At 47.0% G+C, this 22198-nt stretch overlaps 1 protein-coding gene and 1 pseudogene across 12 annotated transcripts in view; one reads left to right on the forward strand and one right to left on the reverse strand.

Moving 5' to 3' along the window:
* PTPRT (protein tyrosine phosphatase receptor type T) overlaps positions 1 to 22198 on the reverse strand; it is a 1067282-nt gene that overhangs the window by 615791 nt on the left and 429293 nt on the right. The gene's annotated exons all lie outside the window — the stretch shown is intronic.
* On the forward strand, positions 11589 to 14342 carry LOC125108831 (transcription initiation factor TFIID subunit 9-like; annotated as a pseudogene).

Raw genomic sequence — 22198 nt, forward strand, 5'->3', positions numbered from 1 at the left:
TTCAAATTCATCCTTCTTTTCATGAGGGGCTTTGTCTAACTGTCACGACCTTGAGACAAATGACCAGACAGAACTCCCTGGGAAAGGAAATCCCACCTAGTACATACTCTCTGCTTCTCATGTCCCAGACAGAGTGCTGAGTATGTGGACTTCAGGGGAAGAGAAACGTGAGCTCTCTGGACGCATGGAACGAGAGGGTGAAGCAGTCAATTAAAGCAGCAATGACAATGGTAGAATGAAGGTCATGACAGGAGTGGCAGAGGTAGTTAGGGGGCCCATGAAGGGACCTAATCTGGTTTAGAGGTCAGGGAAGCCCTTGCAGAGAAAGCTTGTGACCCATGGGCCCAGGATTCAGGTTAAGTTTATGAACAAAGACAGAATGACGTTGGGGGTCCTGTAGCTGTGAGATGCTAGAGAAGGTACTACACAGGGCCATACTGGGAAACAATTAAATCTCGGTGCTCAGAACATTTGTGAGTTCACTCCTTCTGCAAAGACTGAGCTCCTGCTATCTGTTGCATGCTGTCCTGAGCGCTGAGGATTCGCAGTAAACAAAATAGACACAATCCTCTACCAGCAGCTCACATTTAACTTTCACTCAAGGACTGAATGAGAGAGGAGTAAGAAGAAAAGAAGGCAATTCAGAAACTGATGAGGAGGAGGAAACAGGAGGTGTATGTTTATGGATCAACCAAATAACATGCAGCCATATAAGAGAATACCATACAGCCAGGGAAAAGGAACAAACTATGGACATGTATGACACAGGTGAATCCCAAAATTACGTTATGCAAACGAAGGAGAGAAAAAGGATGAGGATTCTATTTTTATGAGAAGTTCAAGAAGAGGCAAAATTGACCTATGGTGATGAAAGTCAAAATGACAGTTACCTATGGGAGCGGGTACTTATTGGGCTAAGGCACAAAAGAACTTTCAGGAGTGCTGAAATGTACTACATATTGATCTGGGTAGTTAAATAATAAAAATCAGAACAGTGGTACCCCTGGTGGGGTGACTGCCGAGAAGGGGACTTAAGAAAACTTTCTGGGATAATAAAAATTTTCTGTATCTTGACTAGGGTTGTGTAAGACTCACAAAGCTGTACTCTTCAAATAAAGGTATTTTGCTGTATGTAGGTGCTATGTTTAAGGAAAATAAAGAAACAAACAAAATATGACTTGTCTGTGACCCAGCAGATGGGAAGAATGCCACTAAATTTTACCTGGAGCTGAACCCCAGACTATCTGGAAGGAATGAGCCTTTAATCCCTTATCATTTGTCCCCAAATAATTCTACCAGCATCACCAGATGCTTGAATTCCTACTATTTTTCCTAAGAAGAGGTTGTTCCTTCACCCACCAGTTCACATCCATGAGCCTTTCCACATATGAAACCACCATGTCCTTCTTTCTACTTGACCCTGCACTATCACTATGCAAAGCCAGGAATGAGTGCCTCACATTTGATGGCGCTCTCCATCGACAAAGTCTGGAACCAAATCCAAAGGGAGAAAGTCTAGCCTTTGGGGAGCTGAGCTGAGAGATAGCACTGGCCCCTCCCAACCGGGCATCAAACCACTTCAAGGACAAACCCCTGTGAGCCTTCCACATATGAGTCCCGGGCAGCAGCTGCCCCGGACCTGCTTAGGCTCTCCTCCAACATGTAGGTGGTGAGGTGACCCCTTAATGTAATTCCGCCTCGTCCTCAGGCAGCAATCTCCAGACCAATTCTTTCTTTTTCCTGCTGTGAGCACTTGTAACAGTTTGACTCCCCAGAAATTCCGACAGAGAGCGAAAGTGCTTCAAATAGCTAGAGAGCAAGCTTGGTGCGTATGTATTGTCTGCTCTAGACAGAATCAAACCTTTGGAGAAAAACTGAATGTTGCTAAGACATGAAGTGAGAGCCTCGACACGTTTTAGGTGGGTGGAACCTGTCCTCTGACACTTGCCACCGCCCTCCAACCGCCTATCTGATCAACTTTCTAACTGCATTGCTATTTACCGACCCTCGAGAGTTTGTGGGAATGCCTACACCCCCCTACCCACCAACAGACACACAGACCCTCACGCTATTTAATCATTCCTGCTACCATAGGTTAGCTCATGCCATGGTTCTCCATCAGGATAGTTTTCTTTTTACTTTTAACCAAACCACCCCCATTTTTCTTTTCGATTCTGCTTCATGGATACTCAAAGCATCATACTCGTTAGATACGCTAGTGACTGGCACGCAAGACTGTTTCATAGAATAGTGACTTGAGGATCAAAAAGGAAAAGGGAAAACTAGCTTGGAGACAGGGTCCAAATCTTTCTTTGCTCTGTCTTTAGCACGAACCAGCTCTGTGACCCTGGACAAACCACTCAGCCTCTGAGGCTCTCCAGGTTTTCATCTTCAGAATGAAAGACTGTTTCACCATTCTAATTAGAAAACTATCGAGGGCTGCCTGGGTGGCTCAGTGGGTTAAGCCTCTGCCTTCAGCTCAGGTCATGATCTCAGGGTCCTGGGATCGAGCCCCGCATCAGGCTCTCTGCTAGGCAGGGAGCCTGCTTCCTTCTCCCTCTCTCTCTCTCTTCTTGCCTCTCTGCCTACTTGTGATCTCTCTCTGTCAAATAAATAAAATCTTAAAAAAAAAAAAAAAAAAAGAAAAGAAAACTATCTAAAGCCTATACCAAGGACTATAGAGATGCTGTGGGCATATGTTTACAGACTCCACTTTGACTGTGAGTCGCCAACAGGAGATCCCACCTTCTCCCTTCAGGTGTGGACCCTTGAGGTCTCAGAGCAGAAGACCCAAGCAGACACAGCACTAACTTACCAGTACAGGCCGACCAGAATCAGTCTTTGTGCCCCAGCCCAACACAGAGACCACGTTCAATAAATATTGGATGTTTTATTCAAAAGAAAATTTTTGGGACGCCTGGGTGGCTCAGTTGGTTAAGCAGCTGCCTTCAGCTCAGGTCATGATCCCGGTGTCCTGAGATCGAGTCCCACATCGGGCTCCTTGCTCTGCAGGGAGCCTGCTTCTCCCTCTGCCTGCCATTCTGTCTGCCTGTGCTCGCTCTCTCTCCCTCTCTCTCTCTCTCTCTGATAAATAAATTAAAAAAAAAAAAGAAAAAGAAAATTTTTGGTAAGTTTTCCCAAAATAAGATGTTGGGGTTGCCCTGAAGAGAAGAAAGAGTAAAGAGGAGAATGTTACAGAGAACGGGGAGAGGATATTCATGCTAAGAGCTGCAAGTGCTTGGGGAGGAGACATCACATACGTGGAACAAACAGTAATCAAAGACACAGCCAGAGAAAATTTCTTTGAAATAAACGAAGATCTGAGTTTGCCGAGGATAAAGAACACGGTGGGCTTCAGGAAAATCAATGATGAGACTCAAAATTAATCACAAACCGGTTAATATTTTGAAATACAAGACGAGGAAAGTTCCCACAAGCATCTAGAGTTTTAAAAACCAGCCTCCGTCGAAACAAAGAAGACTAAGCGATCAGTTCCCAGACTTTAGCATTTCAATTTGAAACATGGTGACATAACGGGGAAGTTGATGAAAATAGTAATAATAATCCCAAATGACAGCAGTGCCAGCTCATATGTACTGCAAAATTGTATGCACCTGTCACTGTTCTTATTGACTTGTTTAATTGTCACAGCAACGCCAGGGGTAGGTACTAATATGATTCACGTTTGTGTTTGTTTGTTTGTTTGTTTTAAAAGAAGAAGTGGGGGGGGGGGCGCCTGGGTTGACTCAGTTAAGCATCTGCCTTTGGCTCAGGACATGATCTCGGGGTCCTGGGATGGAACCCTGCATCGGGCTCCCTGCTCAACAGGGAGTCTCCCTCTCTCCCTCCCTCTTTCTGGCCCTCCCCCTGCTTGTGTGCATGCATATTCTCTCTCTCTCTCTCTCTCTCTAATAAATAAAATCTTAAAAAAAATAAAAGAAGAAGAAAGAGATGCAGATTAAGTAACTTGCCCAATGTTGAACAACTAGTAATTCAAGAAGCCAGGATCAGGGGCCCAGGCAGCCTTGTGCTGGTGGTGGAGGGTAGGGGGGCTCCCAGCCCTAATAATGTAACACACACACAAGGTTTTAAGAAGATGTTTCATAGCCCAGGGACTTCCCAGCCACAGCTAAACTGTGGTGCATTTGCACAGCCAACAGAAAGACACTTTCAGACTCTGAAACCTGTGGGAAATACAATGTCTACTTGCCCTTCCTTGGAGAAAAAAATCACTTGAAGACAGACATCCACCTTGGGATGAATCAAAATCATGACTCGAGGATGGAGGAACTGAGTTCCTGAAAGGATCTAACAGACACACCGAACTTCTCTGGAAGAGTCTCTCACTCCTCCCCTTCTCCAGGTGCCTCGCTTTTTCTTGTCCTTCAAGGGTCAGCTCTTCTCTGAGATGCCCTTCTGGCTCTCACCCCAAGGCTGGGTCTTAGCCCAGAGTCCTGACAAACAATCTTGAGACAAGCATTCTGTGCAAGTGCCTGACTGGAGGAATTTCGAGAAGGAGGAATGGTAGGGGAAATGACAGGAAGCCAAACGTGGGTGTGGTTCGAGCAGCAGACTCCAGCAGCCTAACCCCAGGGGAGCTCTGGAGCACAGACTGCATCACCTCCCTTGTCCCCCATGGAGATGAGGTCAGCCATTTGCACACTTGTGTCATTAACTGGCTCTAGGCTACTTTAGGGTGCAGGCCCAGCCCCTGAGCCAAGCAGCGTCCATGTGGCTGAGGACACTTACCCCAGGAAGACTGTAGTAGATTCCTAGGGCTTCTATAACCACGTACTACAAACTGGGTGGCTTAAAGCACCAGAATTCTATTACCCCACCATTCTAGAAGTGAGAAGTCTGAACTCAAGGTGCCAACAGGGACATGCTTCCTCCGAAGCCTCCAGGAAAGAGTCCTTCCTTCTTCTTCTAGTTTCCGGTGCTTGCCAGCAGATGTTCATCTTCCCTGGAGTACAGATGTGTCACGCCTCTGTCTTCACGTGGCTTCTCCCCTGTGTGTCTGTGTCTCTATGTGCACATTTCCCTCTTGTGCTAAGGACACCAATCACACTGGATGAGCTCCCACACTTCCCCAGTATGACCTCACTTTAACTGAATAAATTACATCTGCAAAGACCCTCATTTCCAAACATGGTCACGTTCTGAGGCTCTAGGAAGAACCTGAATTCGCAGGGGAACAATCGATATTCAAGCTAGCAGAGGGGGCAGGTGGGAGCCTTCGGCAGCCAGGGGCTGGGTGCACCAGGCAGGGGAGGGAGACATGCATTGGGCACACCAACAGCATCCTCTGGAGTGGACAGGCCCTTCAGGGCTCCCTGAGCACGAGTTCATCCCAGAACTTGTACGGCACATGGAGACGACTTGCTGGTGGATCTTTCTCGAGAGCAAACACCAAGCCATGTGTGCTTGGGTTCCCAGGCCCCATCATGGGGCCTGCTCTAGGGTGAGCTGGATCGTGGAGTCAGAGCATCCCAGCAGTTTTTGCCTCCCCAGTGTGGGATTTGAGGACATGGACCACCTATAAGCATTTATTCTTCCCTTTTCTGGCATAAACATTTCTAGTTCTTAGGATTCTAAGCAACTTCTCCCTATGGCTGAGCTACCTTCTCTATTCCATCTGCAGCAGATTGTGGGGCACCCAGGCCATGTTCTCTTGACTTACCTCGGGGTCACTTGTAGTTTCAGTGGATAATACTACCACGCACCAGTGACTTCCTAACCCCAGCACCGACATGCCCCGGCCTAGAAGCTTCCTACAGCTGCCAGGGTTTGCTGGACCCACTGTGGGGCAGACTGGGCATGCCAGGGTATTACCACTCCCTGCAACCACTCTTTCCCAATAGGGAACAGGAGCTACTGGCAGACAACAGCCCAGTTTCCCTGACCCTTGGTGGGACAACGGGCCTGCTTTACTTAGTCTTTTAAAGGATCTCTAGCGGACCTGAGCATCAGAGGCTCCCCAGAACGACCAGCTCATTCATGCACACTCTAGGAGAAACCAGCCTCTTCCTTTCCTGCCTCACTGCCCCGCCCCTTTACCACTGTTCTCTTCAATTTCCAGATAAATAACTTGCAAACCATTATCTCAGGGCCCGTTTGCGGAGAAACCCAAGGCAAGAGATTAGGAAAACCCGGGCAAGTTATTTAACTTCTCTGTGATTCGGTTTCCTCATCTGTAAAATGGGGACGATAACCCCATTATAGATATAGACACAGATAACCGCACCTCCCGCACGTGGGTTTGCCATGAGGATCCCATGACGTAGTAGAGTCAGGAATTCCCAGAACAGTCCCAGCACATCCCAAGTGCACTGTGTAGACTACCGTCTCCAACCTCCCAACCAGCAATTGGTGGGAAACCTAGCTGGTGCCCTCATTTTGCACTACCCCCCCCCATAGAGAGACACAAAGATTCTATTAAATGTGCTCCCTTTCCCATGTCAGGATAAAGAGAGGCCCCAGTAATGTCAGAGTATACTCCTGCCAACATTTCCACAAGCAGATACATTTAAGAGCTCAGCCTCGGTCTACTTAACACAGTCGTGTTGCAACCAATGAAGTCATTTTAAAAAAATGCATAATTCAGTAACGACTCAGCACCAGGCGGGATTTCATGATCTGTAACACTCTGTCTGCTCCTGGCTCCTCTTTTTCCCCCAGCGCCTCGATATTTTTGAGATCACTCTTCTTTGGGCCACTTCCCAAAATTAAGAACAGAGTAATCATTCTAGAAGAACCTTTCTTTCCTGGCCAGCTAATCAAGGGTCCTAAGAAAGTATGAATCAGGAGTCTATCTCCCCGCCCCAGGGAGGGAGCGGTGGCCTTGGAGAGCCAGGGTCCCAGGCCTTCGGAATCAGAGGCCACACTGTAGAAGTATCTCGTTCTGGAACAGCCCAGGTCCATGAACAGGCCTGGTCTGCCTCCCCTGCCCCACCTCTGCCCAGCAGGTAGGCTCTAGAGAATTGGGTGGAAGGAAATCAGGCCTTGGCCAGTTTGAAGCTCTGATTCCAGAGACGTCCTGTCTGTCACACCCGCAGGAGGCATCAAGGGCAAGGGACAAGGGCGAATAATCTCCCGACACCATGTGTGGGCTCTAGTCTAGGATTTATGCGTGTGGACTCACTGATTCCTCCTGGCACACCCTGAGGTAAGCGCTATCACAGTATCCATTTTACAGGTGAGGGAGACCACATCCCAAAGGAATGCGCTAGTTATTCACCTCCGGTCCTTCGGCTCCAAGGCCATGGTGTGAAAAGCGGCTCTGTGATGCCCGGGCACAGATTCTACACACTGCACTAGGGATTCCCTTACCGGCCTTGGCTCAGTCCGACCTGCGGAGGCTCCCTGCAGAGACCAGCAATGTGGAAGAGGGAAGGAGATGCGCGGACATCGCCCATCGGCCCCTTCAGAAGCAGTACCATCTGTGGTCTCCGTCTTCAGAGGGCTCCGCATCGCCCAGCAGGGTCCCTCCTCCACATGCCCATTCTCTTGTGTGACCACAGCGCCGCGTGTGAGAAATGCTTCCTGCAATTCCTGGCCACCTCAGTGTCCCACGTTTGCTCTGTCATCCTCCCAACCCTTGTGTAACTCTCTGTCTGGGGCACCTGGGGGGCTCTGTCGGTTAAGTGTCTATCTTTGGCTCAGGTCATGATCCCAGGGTCCTGGGATGGAGCCCCACGTCGGCCTCTCGGCTCAGTAGTGAGCCTCCTTCTCCCTCTGCCTGCTACTCCCCCTACTTGTGTTCTCTCTCACACACTTTCTGTGAAATAAATAAATAAAATCTTTAAAAAAATTAAACACCTCTTTGTCTGAAGTACCCACTACGGTTTGGGGTTTCCTTCCTAGATCCCGACTGACAGAAGATCTTATAATTCTCTCCACCTTGCGGCTGACGAAACGAAGGCCCAGAGGCCGAGAATCCTGACCCAGGTCATGCAGCTAGGACCCGGCGGTGCTGGGGTATGGGGATGGCTTGCTCTGGTCCTCAGGTCTGACCGATGCGTGGAACTGCCAGGGTTCTCAACACCGGGGGCAGCTGGAGAGCAAGACTGGCAGACAAGAGCCAGGGAGAGAGGGGTTCTGTTCAATGAACAAGTACCAGGGGCTGGATCTGTGTCTGAAGACAGGAAGTCAAAGCAAAGCATCGTCCCCACCCCGGACAGACCTAGGAGGCTGGGGAGTGAAACAGAGGCAGGGATCGCTAAGATGCAAAATACGGTGAGGAAGGCCAGACAGCGGCAGGCCAAGGTCTGGGGGACACCCAGAAGAGTGTGGTACACAGAATGGTGGCCCTCAAGAGATATCCGTGCCCGCATCCCCAGAACTTTACATGGCAAACATGACTCTGAAGATGGGATGAAGTCATGAGTGGGGAGAGTGTCCTGGCCTGAGGAGGAGGACCCAGTGGAATCAGAAGGCTCTAAATGACCGAGGAAAGCAGAAGAGTCAGAGACAGAGAGGGGCCAGCAGATGCTGCGCAGTTGGTTTCCAACACAGAGGAAGGCGCCACCACAAGGAATCCAAGTGGCCTCTACAGACTGCAGGAGGCAAGGGAAGAGACCCTCGCCTAGAACTGAAGAAATGCAGCCCTGCTGCCCCACCGTAGACTTCTGACCTCCTCCATGTTCGGGACATAATGAGTTTTTACGTTTTAAGCCGCTAAGTCTGTGGTAATTAGTCAGAACAGCCCTAGGGAGGGACTCGGAGGCAGCAATCAGATGGAGGGCATGAGGGAAGGCATCGTGGAGAAATCAAATCATGAAGTTGTGAGAGAAAGAGAGAGTCTCCTGGGAAGGAGGCATCTGCGTGGGGACAAGAAGAGCCGGGGTCACTCCGGAATGGCCCGGCTGCTGGAACACGGTCAGGGGAGGGGGAAAGGGCCCAAAGGCAACTGGAGAGGTCAACGGGGACCAGAGAGGGAAGAGTCTTCCTGAGGAGCCAGGGCTTCAGCCTGAGGCTTTGTAAGGAGTCACGTGATGTACGTCCCTGTTCTTTCTGGACGATTCCTGAGAGCCAGGAGAAGAACAGGTCCGAAGGAGAGACATCAGAGTCAGGGGGCATCATGTCCACCACTGAGAAGGAGATGATGATGTCTGGACCGGGATAATGGCCATGGGGCTGGAGAAAGAGGACTAGACACGGGTTTAGGACATTGGCCAGGGCTCAGTCTCTGATTGGACTGAGGGGGCAGCAAAGGGACCAGAACTTGCACCAGGACCAACATAAGACTAAGATCCAATAGGCCAGGTGAGTCCTAGGCACATGCACACGTGTGGAGGACCAGTCTTTCCTTGACCTCCACAACACCTGCCTGGTTCATGTACGTGGTTTCTGTTCCACGCGTCCTGCCCAGCATCCCTGGGCACGGCACTGGCTTCTGCACACAAGGCCCCATACTCTGGACTCTACCCTTTCGCATGTTCATATTCATTTTCCCATACCACGGGCAGACAGACAGACAGTGTGACTTAGAACCTCCATCACTTATTTTTATGACTTTGGGCAATTCAATTAATTCCCTTGAACCTCAGTTTCTTCATGTGTAAAGCCAGGGTAATGGATCCCATCCCACTGGGTCCTGTTGAAGACCCAATGCAAGTATCTGTAACATGATGGGCCCCCAGTGAAACATAAGCTATTCCCTTCTCCCCTGCCTCAGGGCCTCCCGCACTTGTCCCTCTCCCCAGCCCACAGCCCCCTCCGTTAAGGATCATCCCTCCATTCTCAAGCCCCCCACGAACTCTGCTCTGGGCATCTGAGCAGCACCAGGGCACCTGGGGCTCATGAAGCTGCATGTGGGAACTGCTAATCTCCCACCCAGATGGGCAACGCACCCTCCACGAGCACCAGGGGGAAACACGGGGGCCGTCTTCACAGAACACGTCTGAGAAGAGCTGGAGGAGGGGGAGAGCTGGGTGGTGAGGAGGGAGGGTGGAAGGGAGGAGAGAAAGAGGCAATTCAGGGCAACCTGAGTCCAGGCAGTTCCCTCAGTTGCTATGTTACCAGACACAGGAGAGAGAGCAAAGGAAAGGGGCGGGGGCTTTAGAGATATTGTTATTTTGCAAATTTCTCTCCTCAGCAAATCCCTGGGTGCCAGTGCGGGGTGGGAACAGGGAGAGGAGGTACTGGGCTCTAAGCAGCTCAAACAGCCGAAGTGACTACAAGGTTTGACGGCTCTCAAGTGTCAGGAAAAGGTGTCCAGACAGATTAAGGGGCTCAGGACAGGCTGCTCAGTTTGTGGGGAGAGTTTAAGAGGTGAATGCCCCCTTTATAAAAGGGATCCGAGAAACATGGCTTCTTCCAACCTCTCCACCCCCACCGCAGGCCCCACCGGGGCTGCCCCTGCCTTCTGCCACATCCAGCAGGAAGACAGAGCTGGTGTTAGCAGGCCTACAGAGCAGCGCTCTGGGGAAGGCCTCTGAACACAAGAACATGGAAAGGTCTCATAGACCATGGGCCACTGAGGCCTCACAGACCAGACGCCATAATTCTGACTCAAGCAGGTGGACCCTGGACTCTGAGATCCGGAGCAGTGGCTTCAAGTTGGCACCCACCACAGGCCACAGGACCTCGGTACTTCTGTGGCAAGGAGAGAATATGGAAGGGGAGAAGAGGGCATATTTACTGGGTATCCCATTTCAGGCACTATTCTAAATGTTTCTAACACCTCCGTCATGTGCTTCTTAACCACAGACAGAGGTTAACCCAGAGAAATACAGAGCAACTTCTGAGGTGATCGACAAAGTGACACAGTTTCTAGAAAGAACGCCTCCCTGGGACAAAATTCTAAAAGAAACTTGCATTTTTACATGTAGAAAAGGTTTCAAGGGAATACCACCTTTACACAAATGCTTTCAAAAGAATGCAGAAGAAATACTTCCCAGCTCATTTGACAAGCCTAGGATAACTGTCACGCCAAGACCTTACGAGGATATCACAAGAAAAGAAACTTCCAGGCCAATCTCTCTCATGAACAGAGAGATAAAAAGCCTACACATTATATTAGCAAACCAAATCCAGGGATACATAAAATGAGTAATAGATCGTGACCACAGTGCGTTCATTCCAGGAATACAAGATCAGTTTAATATTAGAAAATTAATCAGTATAACTCATCATATTAACAGACTGAAAAATTAAAAATCATGCAACAATCCCAAAAGATACCAAGGAAGCATCTGACGAAAGTCGGAATCTATCCACAATAAAACTTCTTTTTTTTAAAGATATTATTTATTTATTTGACAGACAGGGAGAGAGCGAAAGTAGGCAGAGCAGCAGGCAGAGGGAGAGGGAGAAGCAGGCTCTCCACTGAGCAGGGAGCCTGACGTGGGGGGCTCGATCCCAGCACCCCGGGATCAAGACCTGGGCCGGAAGACAGCTGCCTAACCCGCTGAGCCACCAAGGCGCCCCTATCCACAATAAAACTTTCAACAAGCTAAGAAGAGAAGGGAAATTTCCTTAATCTGATAACAAGCATCCAAAACATGGTCTCACATCACAGTCCATGGTAAATACTAAATCCTTTCCCCCAAATCTCCCCAGTTTTACTGGATGCTCGAGCCATCGCCATGGGGTAAGAAAAAGACATAAAAGACATTAGGATTGGAAAGGAAGTAATAATGCTCTTATTATTCATAGACTATATGACTGCGTATGGAAAAAAATCCCAGAGTCTCAAATTAGGATGAAAATCAAAAGCAAGTCTAACATCCTTTCATATATTAAAGCCAATGTACTTTGCCGTGCTGTTAGATTTCAATCAACAAAAAGGGAAGAGCTTCCTATCATCCATTTGCATGATATATATAAGCTTCTCTTTTTTTTTTTTAAAGATTTATTTATTTGACAGACAGAAATCACAAGGAGGCAGAGAGGCAGGCAGAGAGAGAGGAGGAAGCAGGCTCCCCACTGATCAGAAAGCCCGATGCGGGGCTCGATCCCAGGACCCTGGGATCATGACCCGAGCCAAAGGCAGAGGCTTTAACCCACTGAACCACTCAGGTGCCCCTGTATAAGCTTTTCTAACCCTGCTTCTATTTCTTCCCTCTTCAGATCTATTCTCCACTCTGTGTCCCGTCTTAACCTGATCTTCCAAAAGTAACAACTATATTCTATTACGTGGCCTCAAGCACCATGAGGGACAGGGCCCCGCGGCCTCTTCAGCCTCATCTCCTGCCACTGGCCCTCCTGCTGCTCAGGCTCCAGACACATAGGTCTGTTTTCAAATATTCCTAATGTGTTGTGAGCCTTTCTACCTCAGGGCCTTTGCCCATACTCTTTCCTCTTCTCCCTGCTCCACCTAGTTTACTCTCCACAGCTCAGCTCAAACCGTATTTCCAGACCTCCCCGGAAGCTCTCAGACATGCTTCTTCAGGGCAGTTACATTTTGTGTGACCATTCCCGCTGGTCTCCTCCACTAGAATGTAAGCATCACGAGAGCAGAGGCCACGTTGATATTTTTCAGTATCTTATTCACAGCACCTGCCTTGATCCTTGGCACACAGTAAACACTTCATAAGTATTCATTGAATGGATGAGTCAATGCAAAAGCCAGAAGAATCTTCTTCTGTCAGGGAATCTGATTTTTTTTTCCCCCATTAAAGTTTGGAATGAAGAATATTTTGAGAGTAGAGAGGAGTCAGAAGAATTGGTGGCTTGAGATTATCAGAAAACTCAGTAGTACAAGAAGCCTTGAACAGAGCACACTACCTCAGAAAGGGACTGCTCATCTCTGCCCAGAAGGACCCCAGGAACCCAGCTTGCCACTTTAAGCATCGGTGTTAATTTTTTTAATTAAACTATTTTGAGATAATTATGGATTTACACCAATTCCAACCAATAATAGATGCTATGTATCTTTATTTTTATTAACATACAAGGTATTATTTGCCCCAGTGGTACAGGTCTGTGAATCATCAGGCTCACACGTTTCACAGCACTCACCGTAGTACATACCCTCCCCAATGTCCATAACCCAGCCACCCTACCCCTACACCCCCACCCCCACGCCCCAGCAACCCTCCATTTGTTTCATTAGATTAAGAGTCTCTTATGGTTTGTCTCCCTCCCGATACCATCTTGTTTCATTTTTTCCTTCCCTACCCCTACAACCCCTGCCTTGTCTCTCAAATTCCTCATATCGGAGAGATCAGACGACAATCTTTCGCTGATTGACTTATTTCACTCAGATGCTATGTATCTTTTACTCAGCTTCCCCAATGATAACTTTGTGCACAAGGGGCATACTGGGTGGGGCTCAGTCTGTTAAACATCCAACTCTTGGTTTAGGCTCAGGTCGTGATATCAAGTCCCAAGTCAGGCTCCAGGCTGAGTGCAGAATATGCTTAAGATGTTCTCCCGTTCCCTCTCAACCCCTCCCCACTGCTCACTTGCTTGCTTGCTCTCACTCTCACTCCCTCCCGTCCTCCCTAAAATAAACAAATCTTTAAAAAAAAAATCTATCATGCAAGGGTGAGGATCATGTTGCTTCCAAATATCCTGCTTCCAAGAACACCAGGGGTTGGAAAAACCAGTCTAGGCAAAGGACCTGCATCAAGAGCAGGACTGAAATACATTAATGTGGGTGTTTGAGCCTGCAAAGTCTGACCGTGGAGTCTGGCAAGATGGCTTCTCCCAAGAGCATGCCAAAGAGGCACAGACGACAGTACAAATCCTGAAAGATACAGGGATTACGGAACAGGAGCTGAGAGTTATAAATCAGATGTTGGAGTCTGCTTTCTGATATGTGACCACAATTCCAGATGATGCAAAAATTTATTCAAGCCATGCTAAGAAAGCTACTGTGGATGCCAATGATATGTGGTTGGCAATCCAGGGTCGTGCTCATCAGTCTTTTAAATCTCCTCCCCCAAGAGATTTTTTATTAGATATTGCAAGGAAAAGAAATCAAACTCCTTTGCCATTAATTGAACCATATTCAGACCCTAGGTTAACACCTGATATATATTGCTTGATTGCTCCAAATTATACACTTAAATATTTACCCAAAAAAAAGGCATCTACTTCTATGGGAAGAATAACAGCTCTGTGGTTAAGTGTTGGCTGAGTTACTAGCAGACCAAGTACTCCCACACTTAGCACACCAACCCCAAAACCGTAGCTGCGTCAACTGAAGGAGGGCCTCCAATGTCTCTCACAGGGCAAAGGTTTACAGTACAGATGCCCACGTCACAGTCCCCAACTGTAAAAGCATCAATTCCTGCAAGATTACAGTTCAGAATGTTCTGATTAACCCGTCATTAATTGGGGCCCAAAACACGAGTACTACTAAGATGGTGGCCATCACCAAATATTACCGATGAATCATCAAATGCATTGAAAAGAAAAGGAAGAAGAAGGATGAGGAGCAGCAGCAGAGGTGGGAGGGAGAGAGGGAGACAGAGACAAAGAAGATGAAGATGACAAGGACAAAGAGGACAAAGAAGATGAAGACAAAGAGGAAGAAAAAAAGGAGAAAAAGGAGGAGGTGGAGGAGGAGGAGGAAACAATTTGTAATCTAGCCCTGATGCCTGTAACATGTACACTTGGTCCTGAATCCATTGTACTGAAATTACATATGCATGCTGGATGCTTCCAAGTTGTGTTGTAGAAAACTTAAATGATACTTAATGAGGAAATATAGATATCCTTCCCAATTGAGATGTTGGATTTTAATAGGAGTAGCAATGGTTTTTCATCAGCCTTTAAGTGTAAAAAATAAAGCTTTCATAAAAAAAAAAATCTATTATACAATATTACAACCAGAACATTGACACTGAAAAAGTCAAGATATAGCACATTTCCACCACCAAAGGGAACCCTCATGTTATTCTTTTATAACCATACTCACCTCCCCCCTCACTCCCCCCAACCTTATTCTCAAGCCCTGGGAACCACGAGCCCATTCTCTATTTCTAAAATTCTGACATTTTAAAAAATGTCCATAGTCTTTGGGGATTGGCTTCCTTCACTCAGCATAATTTCCTGAGGATAGAACCAGGTCATTGCCCATAGCCACAATTCATTTTTTTTTTTTAATTGCTGAGTAGGATTCCATGGTACAATGTACCACAGTTAACCATTCACCTGGCTTAAAAAAAAAAAAAAAACCTGGGCTGTTTCAGTTTTTAGCTACCACGAAATAAAGCTTCTGTGAATAATCATGATTATACAGACTTTGTGTGACTATTGGTTTTCCTTCTTCTGGAATAAATGGCCAGGAATGCAACCGCTAGGTCCTGTGAAACCTGGAGCTGCCAGACTGCTTTCCAGAGGGCAAAGCCACCTTGTACTCTCGCCATCAATGAATGAGGGATTGGAGTTTTCTGCATCCTCAGGAATATTTGGTGCTCCTATTTTGTCTCAGCCATCCTGGTACGCAGTGATACGACACTGTGGTTTTAAAGTTGGACTCTCCTAATAACTACTGATATGAAACATCTTTTCATGGGTTTCTGTGCCATCTGCATATCCTCTTGAGTGAAACATCTGCTCAGAACTTTTCCATTTTCTTTTATTTTTTAATCATTTTTTAAAATTTATTTTCAGCATAACAGTATTGTTTTTGTACCACACCCAGTGCTCCATGCAATCCGTGCCCTCTCTAATACCCACCACCTGGTTCCCCCAACCTCCCACCCCCCCACATGGGGAGTTAGGAGAAGGGAGTTAGGGGAAATTGGAAAGGGAGGTGAACAATGAGAGAACTTTTCCATTTTCTAATTAAATTGTTGGTTTTGGTTTGGCTGGTTGGTGCTGTTGTTTTGTTCTGCTATACAGTGTGTTGCGTTTTCGGAACTCTTTATGTAGTGTAGATACTAGTCCTTTGTGGGTTTTTTTTTTTTTTTAAGATTTTTTAATTTATTGATTTGACAGACACAGATCACAAGTAGACAGAGAGGCAGGCAAGGGTGGGGGCGGGAAGCAGGCTCCCTGCTGAGCAGAGAGCCCGATGAGGGGCTCACTCCCAGGACCCTGGGATCATGACCTGAGCTGAAGGCAGAGGCTTTTATCCCACTGAGCCAACCAGGAGCCCTGATACTAGTCCTTTGTACACACATGGTTTGCAAATATTTGCTCCCACTCTATAGCCTGTCTTTTCACTGTCTTCATGGGAGCTTTGACAGGGCAGAAGTTTTAATTTTGACAAGGTTCAATTCATCCATTCTCCCAGTTATAAGTCATTGCTTCAGTGTCAAGCCCACATGCATTTTTTACTTTTTTTTACTGTACTCAAATTCATCAGCACTCACAAATCAGTTCAGGTTCCTGACAAAATTGTGTTCAATCAAACATTCAGTTGGCAAACATATAACTATATTTGGTTCTATTTCCTGCCATAGAGCATTTTTCAGTAACAGAGAAATGTTGAAAAAATATGTCTGTTTTGTTTTGCGAGTTTTAGTGGCACTTTTCATTTATTTTTCAGAGGCATAATACTTTTAAAATTGTGTTTTCAATCAGGATGATGGATAGTTGCTTAAAAATGGGAACTAGGAAGCATATGCTCAAAACTATTAAAAAGATGTAAGATAGTAAAATCCAGAACCTATAACCCAAGAGGCATGTGTCCAAGGTGGCACTGTCCTTCAGAATCCCTTCATTGAACTTGACAGGGAAGAAGATGGCAGTGTTACCCCAAATTCAATCAGTGCTTCATTATTAAGCAGCTGTCAATCTGGGAAGTGTAAAATATACTTAGATACTTAATATACGACCTTTGTTACTATAGAGCTGTAAAGAGCTGAAACTCAGTATCTCTTGCGCCAGAAAATTCTGAACCATATCTGCAAATGACCGTCACTTTTTTGGTGGTGCTTGGAGACCCCAGTTGCTGTGGGAAGTCTTTAAAATGGCCCCCCGTGCTTTACTTTTCTGATATCTACGCTCCTGTGTAACACTGACTGACCCCTTGAAAGTGGGCTAGGCCTCTTGTTCACTTCTAACAAAAGGAAGATTGCAAAAGTGACATGACCTTGTTACTACTGAGATTACATTACAGAAAGACTACCACCTACCTTGCTCTGTCCTTTTCTCTCCTTGTGTATCTCTCTATTCCCCCTCCCTTTCTTTATTTCCCTTCCCTTTCCTCTCCTCCCCCTTTCCCTCTCCCTCCTTCCCTTCTCCCTACTCTCTCCTCCTCTTTCCCTCCCTCTCCCTCCTGCTTTCTTCTCTCTTCTCTTCCTTTCTCCCTCCCTCCCCCTCCTCTATCTACCCTGTTGTGAGTTGTCTTATGGACAGCCATACATTCCCAAAGAAATGATTAACTTCAGCCAACAGCTAATGAGGCTCTGAGACCAACAGCCACAGGAGTCCTCTTTTCAGAGGATCTTCTGAAGGCTTCCAGCAGCCATGTGAGTGTGTGAACTTGGGAGTAGATCTCCCCACAGACTAGACTCGAGATGACTGCGGCCTGTGAGAGCCCCAAGCTAGACTCGCCCCATAATGCTGCACCACCATCCCTAACCCATGCCTCTGAGAAAATAAATCCTTGCTGGTTTAAGCAACCACATTTTGGGGTAATATATGACTAATACTGCATACCTACTCCATAAATAATTATAAATGTGAAGGAATTTTACCAGACGTCTTGGGGACTAAAAAGGGAAAAGTCTTGGCTACAAGTTAACATCAAGAGGCACAGACGAATGCACACACAAAATGCTTACACCTTCCTTCAAGATCGGTTTCAGAATCACCTTTGAAATTACAGCACACCAACCAGGCAGAAGCCTGGGGAGGACTTGGCTGAGTCTACTTGAGATAAAAGTAAAAGGAGGCACCCTACTTTTCCTGAAGAATGCCCTCAAAGGAGACATTTTAATGCACTTAAAGACATGTTGGAACACTTGGTAAGCCCTGTGCTTTCTTTTTTGCAGTGGTAAGCAAACAAGGGAATTAACACTTGGCCATTTGGTATATTTATTCCATATATGATTGGACAGTGATACCCATGAAGGCATTAATTTGCCATTACTTCAAAAAGGATATACCTGGTGAAGAAACAGTCACCAAACTACAGATGGATGTTTGCCCAGATGGGACTCAGTGGAACACAGATACCACGGCAGGGTAGGACAGAAGGGTCTCCACCAAGGAAACATGAATTCAAATGTTCTAGCACATACAGCATCATTTACGAAGAAAAGCTAGCCTTAAAATCTGTCTCTTTATTTCTTAATGCGGTGGGATAAAATGAAGGAAAAGGCCTAAAACCCACCTTTGTAGTCATATGCGCAATAAAATGAGAAGTGAATGTGAAAGCTTGCCCTACTACAAAGATATACCTCGGCCTATTCGGTAGGGCACATTGATGGTCTCAGCGAAATTGCTCTCATTTTTCATTGAAGAAAAACACATATAAGTAATAACAAGCTTAAAAAAAAATAAAAGCCTTGCCTAAAACCTCTTCTAGATCTTAATCAGGAAAGCAATCTGATTAAAGTCACATACACCAAAGGACAAACAGGCTTAATGTTGCGATCCTCCAAGGTATTAACATTTTTTTTTTTTTTTTTTAAAGAACTGATCTCAAAGGGCATCCTTCCTAGGGAGCCTTTCACAGCTTGGAGGCCTTTAATGTTCTCTTAAAATGGGCCCATGAATTTCCTCTCCTACCTTTGATTCCCCTCGGGGAAAGGAAATGTAACTCTGCATGTTCCTGATTGGAAAGCTCAGTGAGGTTTCCCAACAGCTAAGATGTACTCAAGACTGACCCCAAACCATAGGTGTTCTGCCCAGAAGGTTGATGTGGGAGCATTTTGGTACCTTGCAGTCAATTCAAAAGCTAAAGCAACCAGTTCCTTTGCAGACAAGCAGCATGAAATAAGCCCCCCTCCTAAGAAATGGGAAGTCCCTGCAGGGCTGGAAGCTCCCCAGGAGTCCTCTAGGAGGGCTGGGCTGAACCCACACCTGAATGTCAAACAGCTTGGACCCTGCCATGCCCATTTCTTCACATAGTACCAAGTACCATTTGACCAAAGACCCTTTGGATTAGGCTCTGCTACTCTTTTATTTTATTTTTTTATTTTATTTTATTTTATTTTAAAGGTTTTATTTATTTATTTGACAGAGAGAGAGATCACAAGTAGGCAGAAAGGCAGGCAGAGAGAGAGGAGGAGATGCGGGGCTTGATCCCAGGACCCTGGGATCATGACCTGAGCCAAAGGCAAAGGCTTTAACCCACTGAGCCACCCAGGGGCCCCTATGCTACTCTTTAAAAAGAAGACCTTTAGTGGTTGTACCCGTGGCTCGCACACAGCTGTGTACAAGAACCATGTGGAGGAGTTCTAAAGCATCTGACGTCTAGCTTCCAACCTTTACCTATCAGATCAGAATTTCTGGGGTGAGACCTAGGCACCAGCATTTTTTTTTTAAACACTTCAGGTTTTTTTCAATGTGCAGCCAAGTTTGAGAACCACTGCATTACCACCTTCATTTCCTGTACAATGACAACATGTAGGGCAACTGAGTAATTCCTCAAACACTCTGCCCTTTATGTGGTAATTCTGCATGTGTTTCCAGTCTCCAGTCTTGCAGACAAGGCATTGGAGGTAGCAGTGAATGAACACATGAATGAAGGAAGGAAGGAAGGAAGGAAGGAAGGAGTGAAAGGCCTTGCTCACCTGTGTCCTCCTGGCTTGGAAGACTTCTAATGCTCACAGAGAGCCCGCAAAGAGGAAGCCAACAACTTACTCGCAATCGTGGAGTTCAATGCACAAAATCAAAGCAGTGAAAGGGGTAACAAAGGAGAAATCTAATCTCACGAGGTTTTCTTTGCCAACTACCTAAACATCAGTAGAAAGCATAGTCCCAAGGGGGCCATGACATCACCTCTTACTTGTGTATTCAGACACTCCATGTGTTTGCACAGAATCACTAGGATTATCCACGGGTGGCATGCACTGGCTCAGAGAGTTCATCCTTCAAGGCCCTGCTAATATTTCGTCTGCTTGGGAAAGCCTCCCTGACACGTTCCGAAGTGTGGTACACACGCGACTCAATCAGGGGCATACCAATGGGTGCTGACCCATACATTAGTGTAAGAGTCGAAGACGGACGTGAGTTTGCATTAGAAACCCACCAGAGGGGCACCTGGATGGCTCAGTGGGTTGGGCCTCTGCCTTCGGCTCAGGTCATGATCTCAGGGTCCTGGGATCGAGCCCCGCATCGGGCTCTCTGCTCAGTAGGGAGCCTGCTTCCTCCTCTCTCTCTCTCTCTCTCTGCCTGCCTCTCCACCTACTTGAGATCCACCAGACTTCCTTTCACTATTGTAATGTAACGATTATAATGATATGAATTCTCATTTGAGAGATCAAGGAAAGTGCATTTTTTTTAAGCAGAAGTGTTAAATAAGAGAATAGATAAGGGAAAGAAATTATGGAAGTGGGCACGGAACAGACCGATGTGGGGAAAATGCTGTGGGGGGCCTAATCAGCCCACCGTGGCCTGCACTCCTGGCTGTTTACATCCGGGCCTTTCTCCCCTTCCACAGAGTCGCCACAAGACGGGGATGCAGCCGGTCAGGCTTCTGTAGCCTTCGCTCTGTCAGACACGGCACCTCAAGAGGAACTGTCAATGGAAACCATTTTTCTTTTATTGTGTTACCAGCCCCATTTAGGGTAAAACCATTGACGAAGGAGTGAGCTTATGAAACAATTCAGGTCATTGCTAAAAATGTAAAATTGATATTACCCTCAGGAGCAGCCCTAAATAGATGAGGTGTCGTGTCGCCCTTCTCCCCCTCCCCAGCTCCCCACCGGGGTGCGCCCTGATCCTTCTCCCTGACAGCTCCCTAGCAGCAGCAAGAGCTAGACCCTGACTCCCTTCCACCAGCTTGGCCACTGGGTGGCCGGATCTGGGAAGGCACGTGCGTCACAACAGATTCGAGAGAGTTCTTGACATCGCATTCAACCCTCTAAGCCAGTATTTGGGGTTTTTCAGAGAACTAACTCCAACAACGCACACCACAGACCTCATTTCAGTGTGACCACTAACTAGCTTGAGAAGCCTTCAGAAATCACCTTGCCCTTCCAGCTCAGAGCTCACGTGGTTCCCTCCCTGTCCCTCCCATCTGGCCTCAGCCTCCACTGAGAAGCCTGCGGGGGCCAGCTCACAGAGGCTCTGCCGTATAAAAGGATCTGACACAGCTTAGGAAACAGGCAGACGTGGAGCATCTCATCCACAGAGAGGATATTTTCTCAGTTTAAAAAAAAAAAAATGTGTTCTCACTTAAGAATGTTAATGGCCCATGCACAGAAATAAAATCCCTGACCTACTTTGAAGCTGAACTTAATAAACAAGCCGACCTTATTACTCAGAAGAGACTGTAAAACACTAGAATAAAGGCCGAATGGAATTCCTAGCATCCTTCTTTGACAGGAGCTGCCAAGAAAAGCACAAAAAGAGAACCAGAGGCTGCGTTGGGTGTCAGGAGCCAGGCTTCACATCCAGCTCTCCCATGCAATCTTGTTGTGTGACCTGGGAGAGATCACTATCCCTCTCTGGGCCTCAGGACTCTCACCCAGGGACTATAAGAGAGGCTCTCTGAGGTCATTCCCCCTGTGATCACTGGCAATTCTATTTTTTTAAAGAATATAATGTTAAAATGAAAATGCAGAGTCTGTTATCAAGGGTATATTACGCCAGTCACTAAGAGGCAAGTGAGGGAACCAAGACATACCCCGTGCCTTCATGGAGCCCACAGCCTAGCGGCGTGAGTCGGGGCGGTCCATACTGATTAATGGATTTATTTCCTAGCCGCAGTCTGAAAGCCGCCACAAGGCTACAGCCGACGTAACACAAGTTGTGTCTGCAACGAGAAGTCCCTGCGGCGATCCACCTGACAACTTCGATTTAGCTGAATGAATCTTTCAGTGCATTTTAAACCACTGCACCACCACGAGTGGCCATCTACAAGTTATAATCAGATTTATCGCACTGGGAAGGAGGCGAGGGGTGATACATTTCCGTGGGGTTTTAGGGCAATAATGTGAGTCATCCCCGCTTATGCTGGAGAAAATCCTGGAGCCGCAAGGTAAATTATCCAAACAGGAATCAGAATGAGGCAGGGAAGGCTGCTGCTGTAACAGGAGGCGTTCGTCACCCACACGACGTTGGGCTCGTCCGTCCTGATGGGGGCTGCCGGGGGATGGTCGATGATGCTCCTCAGAAAACGTTG

Source organism: Lutra lutra, chromosome 9, assembly GCF_902655055.1.
Source record: "Lutra lutra chromosome 9, mLutLut1.2, whole genome shotgun sequence".
NCBI lineage: Eukaryota > Metazoa > Chordata > Mammalia > Carnivora > Mustelidae > Lutra > Lutra lutra.